Genomic DNA, 19,133 nt, shown 5'->3' with positions numbered 1-19,133 from the left:
CACCCAAGTGACGGGACTGAAGAATCTGAATCATACCCTCATCCATCAACCTCTGGATATCTCTCTTCACAACCAGACAACCTCGGGGGTTGACACTACAGATTGCACAACCATCATGGTCATGCTCACAATCACTTACCAAACATATATCCTTATGCATCTTCACTAGGGATCTTCTAATGAAACAGACATCATACACTTTGTACCACCATGGAAGTGGTTCAAGAATCTGTGGAGGATTTCTCGGTTGCAAAAGGTTCTTGAGAACCAAAGATGGATATAATTCAGCATAAGTCATAGGAATCGGGTTAAAAGAGAGCTTCTTCCTCTCGAAATTTTGTTGTTGTTGATGATTGTTGTTGTTGTTGCTGTTGTTATTGTAGTTGTTTGTTCTTTACGGTGGCTGTTGTTGACATTGTTGTAGTTGTTTTTTCTTTGTGGTGGTTGTTATTGACGTTGTAGTTGTTTGTTCTTTGCGGTGGCTGTTGTTGTTGTTGTAGTTATTTGTTCTTTGCGGTGGTTGTTATTGTTGTTGTTGTAGTTGTTTGTTCTTTGCGGTGGCTGTTGTTGACGTTGTTGTTGAACGAGCATTGATTGATACTTGATGATGGTATTGACGGGGTTGTGGATTCCTTCTAACATGAGGCCTACTCTGGCTCCCAACCAATACTACATTAGTCTCGCCTTCTTTCTTTCTGGAAAACCCACTGCCGTACTTCTTGCTAGACGAAACCTCCTATTTAGACAACCGTACCTCTTGGACACCTTCTTCTAACCTCATCCCCATGTTTACCATTTCAGTAAAATCACTGGGGGCACTGGCAATCATGCGCTCATAGTAAAACGAGCTCAGGGTCTTGAGAAAAATCTTGGTCATCTCCTTTTCTTCCAAAGGAGGGGTAATCTGAGTGGCAAGCTCTCTCCACCACTAAGCGTATTCCTTAAACGTCTCTTTGTCCTTCTGAGACAATAACCTCAACTGGTCCCTATCCGGTGCCATATCCATATTATACTTGTACTTCTTAACGAAAGCCTTACCCAAATCATTGAACGTGCGAACACTCGCACTATCCAAACCCATGTACCACCTCAGAGCGGCACCAGTTAGAATGTCTTGGAAATAATGAATTAGTAACTGATCATTATCAGTTTGCGTGGACATCTTTCTAGCATACATGACGAGATGACTTAGTGGATAGGTATTCCCCTTATACTTTTCAAAGTCAGGGACTTTGAACTTCATCGGGATCTTAACATTGGGAACCAAGCAAAGTTCCGCATCACTCTTACCAAACAAATCCTTTCCCCTCAAGGTCTTCAACTCCTTTCGCAGCTCGAGGAATTGGTATTTCATTTCATCCATCTTCTCATAGACATTCAGACCCTTATACGACTCGGAATGGTAGATGGTATCCTTAACATGAGGCAACGTATGAACAACCGGTGGAGACACAGACATGACCGGGCTAGATGCCGGCATGGAAGCAAAAGTAGGCGCAAAACCTTCGGGTACAAAGTTGGGCGGCATTCCCCACGGGAATCCGGTAGGCATAGAGGGAGCGAACTGAGCGACATGCATAGTTGAAGAAACAACCTCTGATATGACAGTCCTCTGAGGAGGAAGAGTTGCATGCATTGGAGAAGATTGACTTTGAGAAGCTAGGACCGACTCCATCATGGAAGTCAGACGGGCAATCTCGTCCTTCAAGTCTCTGTTCTCTTACTCTAGATGTTCCATGATCCTTGGATGACTGACGCGTGTATTGTATCGATGAGTTAGCTTGGCTGAAGCAAAGAAGAAGAACCAATAAGACATCTGGCGAAAGAGGTACCTGCTTATGCAAATGATGCATGTAGTGCAATGCTTGATTGTTTTTGTTTTTAAGGAACATACTATTTTATTTGAAAATATATAATAATAATGATTGCACAATTTGATTGACCATAAAATCTCTTTTATTTATATAATTGGAAGGATTACACTGAGTACAATTTCAGAAACCAAAAATACAAAATACAAGAGAAAAGGAAACTAGTCATCCTAAGGATCCCTAACAACAATGTCAGAAGATCTAGTTGCAGGCGTGTACTTCCTTCAGATGCGTCGGATCTCGGACTCAAAAGAAGTCTTCATCCGAGCCTTCTTGAGGACAAGCTGATCAACAATCTTCTTCCAAGCCATGGAAGGCTAAGGTATACTAGAGGAAGATGAAACCTCTGGCTCTCTCTGTCTCTTCACTAACCGGTCCTCAATAAGCTCAATAAGTGCATTCTTGTCCTTAGACTTAAGCTGCAACTTCTCATGCTTTCGGCTCAAAGCATGGAAACACTCTTCCCACAAATCCTTCTCTTGCTTCATCTTGGCGAGTGTGTCTTCCAACTCCTCTACATCTTGGTTAGGGAAAGTTAATAGCTCAACCACAACCATAGACATAAGTCTCTTACAAGCATAAGGTATCTTCAATTCCAAAGCTCTCTTCTTCACCCAAAGAGTGTGAGCTTCCAAAGCTACACAGTTGCGCACACCAACCTCAGATCTTCCTTTCCTATGCATATTATGTCAAGCATGCACAATCTTCTGCTTCAAATATGGGGGATATTTACCCTCATGATAGAAAATACCTTCTAACAAAGTGTTATTAGGTTTGTCTCTCAAGGGGAACCCAAGTTGACGACGAGCCAAAGTAGGGTTGTAGTTGATTCTTCCTTGTGTGCCAATGAGAGGCACATTAGAGAATTCACCACAACAATCAATAATCTCCAAGCTACTCAATGAAGAATCATACCAAACTATATCATCATTAGTGAGATACATAAGTCTCTGATACCACCTTAGACATTGTTTGTTCTCCACAAAAGCAGGCGTCTGAGGCAAGTGTGAAATAAACCACGTGTACAGAAGAGGAACACAACATACAATAGTTCCACCACATTTAGAATTCCTTAGATGCAAATATAAATACATATCTCCTAACAGAGTAGGCACATGATTCCTAATCAAGAAAATTCTAATGGCGTTAACATCAACAAAACCATCAATGTTAGGGAACAAATCTAAACCATAGATGAGCAACACAAAGATAGCTTCAAAAGCATCCACACTACTGGCTTGAGCATATATAGTAGCTTCCTTGATGAGGAACTCAGAAGTCAATCCAAACAATCCTCATTTCTTCACCCAATGAGCCTCTATCTCAGACTTCTTCAAGTGAAGAGTTTCAACTAAAATATGTCATCTGGGAATCTCTTCCAATGCACTAAAAGGAACTTTGTCAGAAACAGGTATTCCCAAGAGATGGGCATACTCCTCTAACATAGACACAAGATGATAATCAGGAAAAGTGAAGCAACGGTAGAGAGGGTCATAAAACTGAACCAACACACTTAAGATTCCTTCAACCACATCAGTAGATAGAATAGACAGAAGCTACCCAAGACGTTGCTTGAAGTCCAAGGGATCTGATACAAAAGATGACAGCTTCTTTAACTCTTTCAAATATGGACATCTGAAACTATACTTTTTAGTGTTCCTTCATCCATAATCCATGGTCTGAAAATATTTGCAAATAAGAACTCAATTCCTTGAAATTATTTTTGGTGTGATGAATGTTATGATGCGCATGAATGCATGAATGCAACAATCACAAATAAAGGATCACACATAAGGAAAATAAACAAAGGTCAAGGGATGAATCAATTCATTCTCAAGATCAATCATCCATTTTGGTGGATTATGGTTTTCACCTTATCAACACCCAAGTTCCATTGATATTGACAAGACTTGATTGGATCAACCAAGAATCAAAGGTTTGTTGTGAGTCACGAGCATGGAGTCTGGGTAAGAACCATCCCGAAGGAGTGTACTAAGGCTAAAACATGTAGATCATGTTCTAAAAAGTTCCCAGAGTCTTAATTCCATCTATCAGATATTACAGGTTAGGATGACTGACTCATCAACCCATGATATTCTCAAGAGAAAATCGTCTGAGTGTAGTATTGCGTAACAACTGCTATCATGTCTACACTTGAACAGTCTCCGCACTACGTCCTAAATAGGCCAATATGGGTTAAATGTTCTATGGTCCTCAGCTTCTCAGACCCCAAATCAGAGAAAGTAATGCCTAACCACAAATAACTTGTGTGACATTCACAACTCCAAAAGGGTCTCCACTGAGTAGATGGGTCTCAAGCCAACTTGTTAAGGACTACTCCACACAATTCGAACATGACTATACCATCCTCCTGTCTTAATTGCACTCAAGTTCGGGAGTAGAACTTATCTCACCACTCAGAGATCACCAAGCACAACAAGCAGATTATATCACACCAAAAAAATACATACATCAAATATACAATTATATACACACAAAAAAGTAGGCTAAACCCACTTGAGACTACTACCCAGCAGAGCCGCCACTTAATTTCTGTAGCGGTAAATTCATGACCACTAAGCTATGAATAAACTTAACGTCAATTAAACCAGAGTCGCCACCGCGCTTTTATTGTTTCCAAGGTAAAAGGGAAAAGTACAAACAAAACCCAAAGATAATAAGTTTTCAAATCAAAACTAATAAAATGCCCGAGATTACAAGTAAGGGGGTTGGTTACACACAGGGAAGGTGTTAGGTACTCCTAGGGAGCCCTTTCTTGTATGCATATGTGTTTTGGTATAAAATGATGTTTGCAATAAATAGAGTGTGGGGATGATAAAACAATTCATTAATTATATTATTTTTGTGTTTGACAAGACCTTCGGACTTGTGCCTATGTACCAACATAAAATGAGGGATCAAAACCTCGTAATTTGTGGTAACAATTTCAAAGTGAATGCATTGCTTTTAACAAAAAATTAAGTTTTAACAAAGGCACAAAAGGCCTAAAAAGGTTTGAATGAGTGTTAGTTCTTTTTGTCTTTTTGAAATTTGAAGTTAAGTATAGTTAGGTTCATTTACAAGTTTAATTAAGAAAAGAGTTTAAAAATGCAATGGCATAAGGCCAAAGTTTCTAATTTGCAATATGGTCTAAGTTTAGAAATCACATACAAAGAAGATTTTAAAAGGAGGGAGAGATTTGAAATTAAAGAAATGGGGAGGAGATGAAGAGACTAATCCTAAGAAAAAATTTAACAGTTAAGAGTTGAAAAGATCTGACCAATGGGCTGCAATCCAATAGACAAGAATGTCATTTAGAAACCCAAATTTCCCTTGGACTTTAGAATCAATAAATATCAATACACAAATAGCAAGATGAAGAGTAAGGCATCAAATAAATATAGCCACATCTAAGCTTAGTAATTCCATGATCTTCTTCATAATCTCCCATGTATCAGATGACATACTCCTTGAATGGCTCAGAGATAGGCATTAAACACAGGTTCAAAGTAATAGCTTCAATAAAACCATATAACAGGTGAACTCAAATGAGATCCCAAAACATGCATCAGATGAAGTTTCAATTCACAAGCACTTGGTTTCATGAAAGTTGGCATTGGCCAACTCCTTTTGCATAGGGAGTGTTGCCTAATTCTTAGTCCAATGTCTCAGATCAAATCCAACAGTCCACACAAATGTCTTTTAGGGTTTTTGTTGTTATTATGTACATTAAGGTCAAAAAACCACAAACACAAACAAGTATATACAATCACAATATAATCACAAGATATGGCTCAAGTGAGCAAAATGAAAATGGTATTAAGGTAAACAAGTTAAATGATATGAATAATGGAAAATGAATAAAGACTTTTAAAATTAAAGTGCATAAAAGTAAATGGCTTGAAATTAAATGTTAGTTGTTAGTTAATTAGAAGTTAGTATTGCTTTCGCTTTGTTTTGTTTAAGTCATTCTTTGGAGAATACTCAACCCACTATTCAGAAGCATGGATCCTTGAACCAAGACATCTTCCAAAGGAAGGAAAAAAGGCCAAGTTTCCACACAATAACATGAAAGAGGGGAGACTTACAATCTCACTTACTAGAATGTTATGCCTTTTATGTCAAAAATTTAGCTCTATGTTAAGCAATCGTAATTGGACTTATGTAGAAGTCACAACTATATGAGGTCGGGCAATAGAAATTTTAGTGTTAATGCATGTTAGATATATAATATTATGAACCATACTCCTAAAACATACCACATTTAAAAGAATATGCAAAAGGCGTGGACCTAATCTCATCCACACTTATGTTGATTTTACAATCAACTAGCCTTAGGATATAGAGATATCACAGGTCCATGAAATGAATGAGAAGAGAATGGGATTGTGATGAAGAGGCAGGGGGAATGGAATCAACACAAATTGGTCAAAGCAGGACTTTTATCAAATTAAAATCATTCATTCATTTTGGGAGATGAAATGTACATTTCATCAATCCCCTAAATCCAATGATTTTAACTCAACAACGTCAAATCAACCTTGACCAAGGCCTAACAACACAAGTAAAACTCAATAAGTCAATATCAAAAGATCAACACAATTTATTTTGCAATTAAACAATTAAAATCAATTAAATAATGCATTAAATTAAATTATGGTTGGTCCAAACCCTAAAACCTCATCAAAACACCAAATTAATTGCCATGAGATTTATCATAGGTCAAACAAGGTCAAAGGACCTTGAAGAAAAAATTTCATTAATTTTGGAAACTTAAAACTATTTTTAAACAATTAAAAATATTCACAAAAACAATTAAATCATGAAAAATATTAATAATGATCCAAAAAATAATTTTAATTCAGAAAATGAAAGAGGAATTTATTTAAGTTTTTTTGGTGAAACTCTCATATTTTTTGGATCAATATTAAAATTAATATGAATTAATGGAAATAAACCAAATAAAATGAAAATCAGAAAAATAGCAAAAAATATGGACCACTCGATCTCCCTCATTAATTGAGGTGGCAGATCAAGTGGTCCTCAGCGCGCGTTCCATCATGGACACGAGTCAAAGTGCTGCATGGATGGTATTCAAAACCATTGCACGAAATTAAAACAATTCAAAAGGATCATATGGCTCAGATGAATGTCAGCACACCACCGGAGCCAAAGCTCCGCTCTCCTTCTCCGGTGAGCCTCACCGAACTGGTTCACTCTCAACCATTACCAAAATTAAAAATAAGGACATGAATTTAAAGTAAAAATGCTCAAGAGCTCGAATATGGCCTTAATTTCTCATAACTCCGAGTATATTGAAAGATACAGGGAGTTGAAATTTGAGGATCATGATTTGAGTTGCTTCGATTTGACCTCAAAGAAACTCAATTTTGTTGCCTACATTGGTAGGACTTCATACAACCAAAGATCAAGAAGAATTATGGAGAATTGAGTGAGAATCGAAGAGATGGAAAATTATGAAAAATACCTTCAATGCAGGTCTGTATGAACACGATCTTGCTTCCACTTGCTCTTGATCTTTCTCTGGACACTTGATGGAGTGGGATTGAATCAACAAAAGGCACTGGACTCTTGGAGATTTGAATCTCAAAACAGTGGAGATTCAAACTTAATTTTCAATGGAAATTATCAAGGTTATCCTTTGAATGAGAGGGTTTTGGAGATTGGGATTTAAAGCTGGTGCGCAGGGTCCTCAATTCAGGGTGCAAGGGTCTCTATTTATAGCCATATGATTGCTAATTGCACACTTCAATTAAAGTTCCAAAAATAGTAATGTACATTGCATGGATGTATGGGCATGTGAAAGCCCATGTAATCATCTCTTAAGGTCCACAAATGAGTACAAACATTGATGAAGTCACATTGGTAAGCCATGCAATTGTGTATGAGAAATGCAAGTTCAATTATGCCAAATGGTCATCCATGTTTAAGCCATGCGCAAGTCACTCATACCTTGTCTACATGGGATGAAATTAGACTTTTTAGAAAGGTTAGATCAAGAGGAACAACTTTCATGTTGAACACTTTTTCATTTGAAGCTTAGATCATGATAAATTTTGAGGTGGAAGTTGGGAAAATCAAACATATCAAAAAAACTTCTAAGTGTCAAGCGATATATTCACTTATTCCACCTTAGCTAACTTTTCATATGAGCTTAATATGAGAAAATTTCCTTAATAAAAGTTGTTGCTCTCTCAAATTCCTTAGAAATGGTCATAAATTTGACCTCATTTGGATTCAGAATGAAGGAGGTATGCATTGTTGAAGTTGAGGAAAATCAGTTGTTCAATGCCATTGGTCCAAAATGACCTATAATGTCTCCTCATATCACATGCATATAAAAGTTGAATTTGCTGTTCCTCGAAACATAAAAGTTGAAGTAGACATCTTGAATTTGATTTTTCAACTTGAAAATCTTTCATATCATAAAAATTCAGCAAGTTATGGCGTTGGGAAGTTGACCTCTAAATTAGGGTTTAGACAAAATGACCTATAATCTTCCACCATAAATAATGACTTTCCAAGAAAAACTAGCTCTATACCTCAACATGAAAATTGTTTGTAATGTCATTTATAGTAACGTTACTCTTGGAATAATTTTCATATGACAAAAATTGTAGGAGATAGGGTCTAGGGAACCCCAGTTTTGATCAGATGAATTCCTCTAGTCAACTACCATGAACCAACTTGCTAGCTTGATATTCTCTTGACTTTTGGGACTGATGGAGGATTATATATGAATAATATGATGAAATTTGAAGTATCCCTTGAAATATTTGATCAATTTTTGAAGAAGCTTGTTGAAGAAGTTCCACAAGATACCCAAATGAATTAGGGTTTTCAAGGCAAACCACTTACAAACTCTGGATGATTTCTTGATCAAAATAACATGTAAAGACCACGGGGATTCATATATTATGCTTATATCCATAGTAAACCAATTCTTGATTGATCTCCTTGCAATGAGGGTCTTAAACCCTAGATGTGAGCTTGACATATCAAAGGTGAGCATGTGCTCTACCTACAAAAGAGTTAGTTTATACAAAGACATATTTGGTATTTTGGTTAGAAAAAAATGATAAAATACAAAGTATGATACGATCAAATGTGCTTGGTGATCTCTCCCAATGCAACCAAATAAATGAGGGGTAAGGAGGATGCCAAGGTGTGATCCTAATGCTAATGCATATGATGAGATATCATGAGGGATCTTAGGGTCAAAATTGGGGTCTTACACTTCCTCAACATGTTTCTTCAATAACTGATCCAATATTTCAAGGGATACTTCATATTACATCATATTATGCATATATCATCCTCCATGAGTCCAAAAGATCAAGAGAACTTCAAGTTTGCAAGTTGGTTCATGGTGGTTGACCAAAGAAAGTCCACTAGTCAAAACTGGGGCTCCCTAGACCCTATATCCTACAATGTTTTTCAAATAAAAATGATTACAAGGGAAAGTATACTCCTTATGACATTCCAAACAACTTTAATGTTTAGTTCAAGACTATTTTTGCTTAGAAAGTCATTTCTTATGGTGAAAGATTATAGGTCATTTTGTTTGTGACCTAGTTAGGAGGTCAACTTACAAGGACCAGGACTTGCTAAATTTTTATGAGATGAAGGCCATCCAAATTTCATGATCAATTTAAATATGCCCTCTCCAAATTTTATTGTTTGAGAAACTTCTAATTAAACTTGCAAGGGCATGTGCCAAGAGGAAACATTATAGGTCATTTTGGACCATTACCATTGAACAAGCAATTTTCCTCAACTTTTAAAATGCATAACTCCTTCATGCCAAATCCAAATAAGGTCAAATTTGTGACCAAATTAAATGGGTTTGAAAGCGATACAACTTTGATGAAGGAAATTATTCCATTTGAAGCTCATAGCAAAAGTTATTCAAGATGGAAGAAGTGAACATTTGACTTGGTACTTGGAGAAATTTCAATTATGTTTGATTTTCGAAAATTCCACCTCAAAATTCATCATGATCCAAGATCTAAACGGAAAAGTGTTCAACATGAAATTTGTTCCCCTTGATCTCAGATTTCCAAAAAGTCCAAGATCACCTCATTTGGACCAAGATTGAGGGACTTACGCATGGTTCCTTTCATAGGTTTGTTTTGGTAAAATTTGAATTCAAATAACCATTTCCTAATGCATGCTTACATGTTATGGTTTCAGTACTCAATGTGAACGAATTGGAGTTAGATTGGATATTTCCTTAAGCCCAAACCATTGTCCATGCATCCATGCATCCAAGTTTCTAAAATTGGAAAATTCTTAAAGTGTGTAAAAAACAACTTGATACACTATAAATACAAGGCCATTGTGATCAGAAAAGGGATCCCTGCTTGCCCAAGCTTTGAACCATTGCCTCCCTAACCTCCATTAAAGGATAAACTTGAAGATTTCACTTGAATTCGAGTTTCAAATCTCCTTCTGTTTTGAGATTGAAACTCCAAGAATCCAAGCCCCTTCTTTGATCCAATTCACTTCCTGCAAGCTTCTGGAGTTGAGCCAAGGCTAATTGGAAGCAAGATTAAGCCAGATTCAATCTACTCGAAGGTGATTTTTCAGAAACTTTCTCTCTTCGATTCTCTCTCGATTCTTCACCATTCTCTTTGATTTTTGGTTGGCTGAAGTCCTACCAATGTAGGCAACAAGATTGAGTTGCTTTGAGGTTAAATCGAAGCAACTCAGTTCATGCTCCTCAAAATTCAAATCCTTGTATCTTTCAATATACTTGGAATTGGAGAAAATTGAGGCCAGATTCGAGCTCCTAAGCATTTTTTCTTTAAAACCATGTCTTAGTTTTTCATTTTGATGAAGGTTCATGGTGGACCAGTCCGGTGAGGTCCACCGGAGAAGATGACCGGAGATAGGGCTCCGGTGGTGCATTTACACCTTCTAAACCATCTGATCTTTTTAAATCATTTTAATCTGGTCCCTTGCTTTAAAATACCAAGCCTGTTGTGCATTGACTAAGGACCACTGTGGAAAGCACACGCTTGGCCATCAGATCTGCCGCCTCAATTAATGAGGGAGATCTGATGGCCCTTGTTTTTTTGTATTTTCTGAATTTTCATTTAATCCACTTATTTTATTTAATTCACAGAAATTTTATTTTTAATCCAAAAAATATGGGACTTTTACCAAAAATCTTTAAATATTTTTACCTTCCATATTCTGAATTAAAATAATTTTTTGGATTAATTTTGATATTTTTTATGAATTAAATTTTTGTGTGCATATTTTTAATAGTTTAAAAATACCTCTGACTTTTAAAAATTGTGAAATTTTTTGTCTAAGGTCCTTTACCCTTGTTTGACCTAGGATAAATCCCTTGGCCATTTATTTGGTGTTTTGAAGGGATTTTAGGTTTTGAACAAATTAAAATGTATTTTAATTCATTTTTAAATTCATTTTTAATTGATTAAATGTTTTAAAATGTTGTTGAGCCATTTTTATGGTCTTGTGATGTTTGACTTTCTGTTTAGGCCTTGGTCAAGGTTGATTTGACTTTTGTTGGATAAAAACCATTGGATTTAGGGGATTGATGAAATGTACATTTCATCTCCCAAAATGAATGGATGGTTTTGATTTGATGAAATTCCTCCCATGATCAATTTGCATTTCTATATACCCCTCCCTATTCATCTTCATCCCTATTCTTCCTCATTCCCTCTTTTGACCAATGAAATCTCTAATGTCTAAAGGCTAATTGGTTCATTAATGACCTTGTTTCAGTTGAACCAATACAAGTGTGACTGAGATAGGTCGCTCCCTTTTGGTCTTTTCTTTTAGTGTGTGGTATGTTTTACGAGTTTGGTTATTCATACCAAATCTCTAACATGCATTAACACCTAGATTCTTATTACCCGGCCTCAGATAGTTACGACTTCTACATAAGTCCAATTACAATTGCTTAACATGGATCTAAATTTGAACCTCAAGGCATAGCATTCTAGTAAGTGAGATTGTAAGTCTCCCATTCTTCATGGCATTGTATGGAGACTTGACCTTTTTTCCATTCATGGGAGCTAGTGGTATACTTGTTGAATTACCTAAGTTGGAGCCCTTCTCATGGAAGATATCTTGGTTTAAGGATTCATACTTGTGAATGAGTGGTTGAATGTTCTCCAAAGAATAACTTAATCAATTAAAAATCACCACTAACACTTGACTAACATTTAACTAACTCTTGTTAATATTGCTTTACTTTCAAGTCATTTACTTTATGCAATTTAAATTTAAGTCATTTATCATTCATTGCCATTTACATTTCATATAACTTGTTTATGTTTATGTCATTTTCACTTTGATCATTTGAGACTGAGCTATTGTGAAGTGTGTCTTCATCTGATACAAGCCTTAGGATTTTCTTGGATTGATCTGCTACTCTATCTTTGTGCTTAATTGTTATTTTGATCTTTTGTCTGATGCTTTGTTCTGAGCTGATCAAGGTATATTTCATCTGATACACTGGAAGACAAATGAAGACTGCTAGCTATTGGAGTTGCTTACTTGGATGTTGATATCTTTATTTGATGCCTTGATCTTCATGATGTATGGATATTACTCATTGCTTATTGATTATTGCTTGATAAAAGTCCAAAGGAAAGTGGGTTTCTATATGACATTCTTGTCTGTTGGATTGCATCCCATTGGTCAGATCTTTTCAACCCTTAACTTTTAAATTTGTGCTTAGGATAGCCTCTTCATCTCCTCCTACTTCTTAAATTTCAAAATCTCTCCCCCTTTTCAAAAAAATTGTTTTCTTGTGATTTCAAACTTAGACTTTGTTTTAATAATTAGAAACTTTGGCCTTATGACATTGAATTTTCTAACTCTTTCTTAAATTAAATTTGTAAATAAACTTAATCATATTGACTTAAAATTTCAAAATACAAAAAGAACTAACAACTTCACTCAAACTTTTGGCCCTTTGTGCCATTTCTTATTAAACTTTTGTTAAAAGCAATTCACCAACTTTTGGCCCTTTGTGCCTTTACCATGAACTACGAGGTTTTGATCCCTCATTTTTATGTTGGTACGTAGGCACAAGTCCGAAGATCTTGTCAAACACAAAAATATAATCAATGAATCCTTTTCTCACCCCACACTATATTTTTCTCAAACATCTTTTATACCAAACACATATGCACACATAAAAAAGGGCTCCCTAGGAGTACCTAGGACACTTTGGGTGCTAACACCTTCCCTCTGTGTAACCAACCCCCTTAGCTGTAATCTCTGGCATTTTATTAGTTTTCATTTGAAAACTTCTTATCTTTGGGTTTTGTTCAAACTTTTCCCCTTTCCTTGGGAAACAATAAAAGCGTTGTGGCGACTCTAGTTTTATTGACGTTAAGCTTATCCATAGCTTGATGGTCATGAATTTACCGCTACGATTCCCATCTTACCATTCTGTTGGTACGAGTTATACCTTTCATCACTCTCGATCTCTCTTTGTTCTCGTAGTTTCACGAACTACGATTGCTCTGATTTTCTCATTGCACAGTGAGAATACGTAGGCACGAGGATGCGAATCCTTGGCGAGCATACTTTTAATTATTCCCCCTTCTGCCTTAGGGCACCATCCATATCTTTCATAACTCATTATCTACCTTCGATCATTGAACCATTCACCCTAGTGACATATTATTTCTTTGAAATCAGATACACTTTCTTTGGACACACATATATACCCTTTTAGGATGTCTAGTGAAAAGTCTACGTTTGTACCTAGAGTTGTTTGGATTGTCCCCAGACATTTAATTCCTTCTTTTCTGGCTAATCATACAATGATACCATGTCTTAGACCCCTGACTTGTGGACCATGCCACCTTTCCCTCTATGGTACAAATCCCATTTCTCCCTTGGATTCCAATATACCTCTACATTTGGTTTCAAAGTATATGTTTTCGATCACTTGTTACCAAGCCTTAGAGTCTATGACTTTGGTCATTCATTCCATTCATTTCCATGATACATTCATAATCAACCTTCATTCACTTCATGTGATATACCCTTTGTTTTTGAGCCAAATACATTACCCCTTTGAGCTCCATCTTGTATCCCTTTGTGAACCAAGAGTTGTTTGTGCCATGAAACCAAACACTTAAACCCTTCTTTTTTGGCTAACACTACAGTGATACCATGTCTTAGACCCATGACTTGTTGGTTCATACCAGGTTTACTCTTGGGTTCACATTTCACTCCTTGTTGGAGTTCAAATCATATTATCCTTTGGTTCAAACCATACCTTTATCACAACCTCTTTTCATCTCCCACCACTAGTTCTTTGAACTATGGAGCTATGAATTCCTCATTGAACTATGAGGATACGTAGGCATGATGGCCCTAATCCTTACCGAGTACTTTATCTATTTATCTTTCTTTCCCCATTCTTTTGTGAGTATATTTAGATATCACACCCATTCGAGCGAGAATAATCAAAACGGTTCTCATGGAGTACCATAGATGTTAGGGGTGACAATACCTTCCCATTGCATAACCGAATTCCTTACCCAACATATATCTTTCCCCCGAGTTTTATCGATGTTTATCCTTTCCTTCGGGAATAAATAAAGTTCGATGGTGACTCTGTTGTATGTTCGAGTGTGCGATACGTTCAGGTATATTTCCGCTAGCTTCAGAGTGACATTGGCATATGAAGCAACTTCGAGCCACTTCATAAAGTAATCAATAGCAACTAGGATGAATCGATGATCGTTGGAAGCTTTTGGTTATATCATCCCAATCATATTAATACCCCACATAGAGAAAGGCCATGGAGACGTCAAAACGTTCAAATAAGTTAGTGGCACAAAGATCTTGTACCATATATTTGACATTTGTGGCATCTTTTTACAAAGTTGTAACATTCAACCTCCATTATTGTCCAGTAATACCAATCGCGGAGGATCTTCTTGGACATAGCAGGACCCTTCGCATGTACACCCTCGCAACTTTCATGTATGGATTTTATGATCGTGTTTGCCTCATGTCTATCCACAAATTTTAGCAACACAAAATAATAATTCCTCTTATATAATACATCACCGTTTAAGAAAAACTTAGAGGAAAGTCTTCTCAAGGATTTCTTATCGATAATAGATACACCCTCAAGATATAGTTGTTTCTCTAGAAATGTCTTTATTTCGTAGAACTAGGGCTTATCATCAGGATCTGCCTCGATTGCTAGACAATGCACTGGTTCATCCAGGTGGTCAATATGGATAGTTGGTGCTTCATTCTTCCATTTGACTTTAAAATAGATGACAACGTAGCTAGAGCCTCTGCCAACTGATTTTCTTCCCTAGGAATATGATGAAAAGAGATTTCATCAAAGTAGGGCATCCATTTTCTAATATGATTTTTATAAGGTATCAACTTGCTATCATGAGTCTCCCAATCACCTTTTGTCTGACTAAATACCAGAGTTGATTCTCCATATACCTCAAGAATTTTAATCCTTAAGTCAATGGTTGTATCAATACCATAGATACATGCCTCATATTCTGCCATATTATTGGTGCAGTCAAAGCATAATCTAGCAGTAAATGGAAGGTGGAAGTCAATTGGAGAAGTGATAATTGCCCCTATTCCATGACCATGTGTATTGGAAGCACCGTCGAACACAAGCGTCCATCGCAATCCTAGTTCGGGGCCTTCCTCGAGGCCTGGAATAACATAATCTCTGATAAACATGATGTCTTCAACTGGAAAGTCAAACCTCAGTGGTTGATAACCCTTCACATGTAAATGAGAAATATAGTCAGACAAAATGCTCCCCTTTACCACTTTCTGAGTCACATATTGGATATCATATTCGGTTAACAGCATTTTCCACTGAGCAATTCTACCAGTGACAACAGGCTTTTCAAATATATACTTTGTCAGATCCATTTTAGATATCAATAAAGTAGTATGGAAAACCATGTGTTGCTTCAGGCGTCGAGAAACCCAAGCCAAAGTACAACAAGTCTTCTCTGAAAGTGAGTATTTGGTCTCACATTCAGTGAACTTCTTGCTGAGATAATATATTGCATCTTCTTTCTTGCATGTGTCATCATGCTGACCCAAAATGCAGCGCATAGATTCATCAAGTACCGTGAGGTACATAATAGGAGGCCTTCCAGGGACAAATGGTATGAGGATCGGTGGTTCTTACAAATACATTTTTATTTTTTCAAATTCCACTTTACAATTGTTATCCCACACAATCGATTGATTCTTCCTCAACAATTTGAAGATTGGTTCGAAGTTAGTTGTTAAATGTGAAATGAATCTGGAGATATAGTTGAGTCGACCAAGGAAACCTCAAATTTCTTTTTCTTTTTGGGGAGGTGGCATATCCTGGATGGCTCGAACTTTGTTGGGATCAACCTTAATTCCTTTCTGAATGACTATAAAACCCAATAGTTTACCAGATCGGACCCCAAAAGTGAATTTTGCTGGATTCAATCGCAACTTGAACATCTGGAGCTTGGAAAACAACTTCCTCAAGTGTTCCAAGTGATCATCTTCAGTTTTGGATTTAAAAATCATGTCGTCCACGTACACCTCAATCTCTTCATGAATCATATCGTGAAAGAGGGTTATCATGGCACATTGATATGTTTCCCCTGCATTCTTCAAGCCGAACGACATTACTTTGTAGCAGTATGTTCCCTAAGGCGTGATAAAATTTGTCTTCTTCATATCATCTGGCGACATCTTTATCTGATTATACCCTGAGAAACCATCCATGAAGGAAAAGACGGAAAACTTAGTTGTATTGTCAACCAAAACATCAATATGAGGCAAAGGGAAATCATCCTCTAAACTCGCTTTATTGAGGTCTTAGTAATCTACACACATTCTGACTTTTCCGTCTTTCTTAGGAACTAGAATGATATTAGCGACCCACTGAGGATATTGACAAATAGCTAAAAAGCCATCATCAAAGTGCTTTCTAACCTCTTCTCTTATCTTGAGTGCCATGTCGGGTCTTGTCCTTCTGAGCTTCTGCTTAACTGGAGGACATTAAGGCTTGAGTGGCAAGTGATGCTAAAAAATGTTGGTGTCCAACCTTGGCATATCTTGATACGACCAACCAAAGACGTCAACATATTCATGCAGTAACTTAACCAACTCGGAGTGTACATGCTCGACAAGAGATGCCCTAATCTTGACCTTTTTTTGTCAGTTTCAGAACCCAAGTTAATGACATCCACTGGTTCTTTATATGGCTTAATCTCTTTTTCCTCGTGCTCAAGGAGCCTTGCTAGCCCAGCCGGTAATTCACAATCTTCCATACTGTCATCTTCAGCTTGGTTAATTGGAAGTCCATACTTATAGCAGATTCTCGCCATGTTGTTATCAATGATTGTGTTTTGTCTGCATGTTATGAGCTTATTTTTAGTATGCTTTTAATAAAGTGCAAAAAGAAAAAGAAAATTTTTCCATTTCGTTTTTTGGTGAAAAAGTAAAATAACTGAAAGAAAAAATGAACAAATTTTTTAATATAAAAAAGTACTTTCTTTATTTCATCACATAATACTTTTAAACAAGGAGGCCCTTACAAGCTATCCTCTTGTCTCGGGCGAAGTTAGGGGATTAAGAAAATAAAATGCATTACATTTTCTCTGAATATACTATAGGAATCACAGAAGTCGTCCAGTTGGTGACCTTGAATCCCAGAGGACATCTGCATATAAAAATGGAAGTCTCATGTTTGTTGCCACTAGATTCTCCAATAACTGCCACAATGTGATCGTCTTGGAAACCTGCACTGTTGAACTTGATAGGATTAAACTTCTGCTTCCTAGGACTTGCTTTACGAGCTGATAGATGATAACTAATACTGAATTTGTTGTGCTTCTCTATCACATTGACAACATGACCCCAACTAGCTAACGAACCTTTCTCCATAGTTTTCTTGGTGCTTCTAGCTGAAGATAGAATTATTGTAAACGACTGATCATGATTGAAGTAGTTGAGTTGACATCTTCAAATTCTAAATAGTGGAATGGAATTTCAGCAACCCCTTCATCTATCTCGACATATCTGAACGAAGAAAGCTCACTAACCAATAAGTCCTCTTCACCATAGACTATAACCAATTCGTCATTGATCATGAATTTTAACCTTTGGTGTAGTGTAGAAGTGACTGCCCCAACCACATGAATCCATGGTCTACCCAACAAACAACTGTAGACCGAATTGATGTCCATGACTTGGAAGGTGATAGTGAAATAATGAGGTCCTTCACAGATTGGTAGATCCACCTCACTAATGACCTGCCTCCTAGAGCCATCAAAAGCTCTAAAATCAGTGCACTGGCCCTCATCTCGTGTCCTTTAAACAGTAGATGGCTCAATGCAGCTTTTGGCATCACATTAAGCGATGAACCAATATAAACAAGAACTCGAGATAGTAAGGTACACATGACCAAAATATGCAACGCCTTATTATGGCCATTTCCCTCGGGAGGTAATTATACTTTATTAAATCCTAGATACCTGCTGGCAATGATATTTGCAATCACGTCGTAAAATTAATCGACCGTGATATCTTGCATCACGTGAGTAGTGTTCATGACTTTCACTAATACCTTACGGTGAGCCTCAAAACTCAGAAGTAAAGACAATATAGAGACTTTAGAGGGAGTTTGACTCAACTAATCAATAATTTTGAAGTCACTATTCTTGATCAATTTGATGAATTCTTGGCTTTCCTCAACATATATACTTTTCTTGTGACCTTTAACCTGCTCATCTTCATTTATCATCCCTTTTCCTTTGGAAGTTTTAGATTTTGCAACTTTATCGGGAATAACCTTTGTTATAGTCGGAACAGTTGTCACGACCAGAGTGGCGAGTATAGATGTCTCTGCCTGCGGATGAGGAGTATGAAGGACCTTCTCCTTAGGAGGGACAATTGTGGGTGATGGAGACACCCTAGAAGTGTACTTTGGAGTGAATACAAGGTCACTGCAAGTCATGCCTCCCGTTCCAGTGATGTTAACAATTTCAAGACCAGGAAATTGAATTTCTTTTCCACTCACATATGTAGTCGTCTCATGCCTCCAAGGCACCGCCTTGGTGTCTTAATATGGGAACGAACCAGGGACACATATATGGATATGCTGAATCCTCTTGGGAGGGGTTTAAATCTTCTTTTTCATGTAAACTATGGTTATTGGTTCGATAATAGAAATTTCTTCAACTACTCTTGATCTGG

Source organism: Lathyrus oleraceus, chromosome 2 (assembly GCF_024323335.1).
Source record: "Lathyrus oleraceus cultivar Zhongwan6 chromosome 2, CAAS_Psat_ZW6_1.0, whole genome shotgun sequence".
NCBI lineage: Eukaryota > Viridiplantae > Streptophyta > Magnoliopsida > Fabales > Fabaceae > Lathyrus > Lathyrus oleraceus.
The sequence above is the reverse complement of the archived record's forward strand: the minus strand, read 5'-3'. Positions refer to the sequence as shown.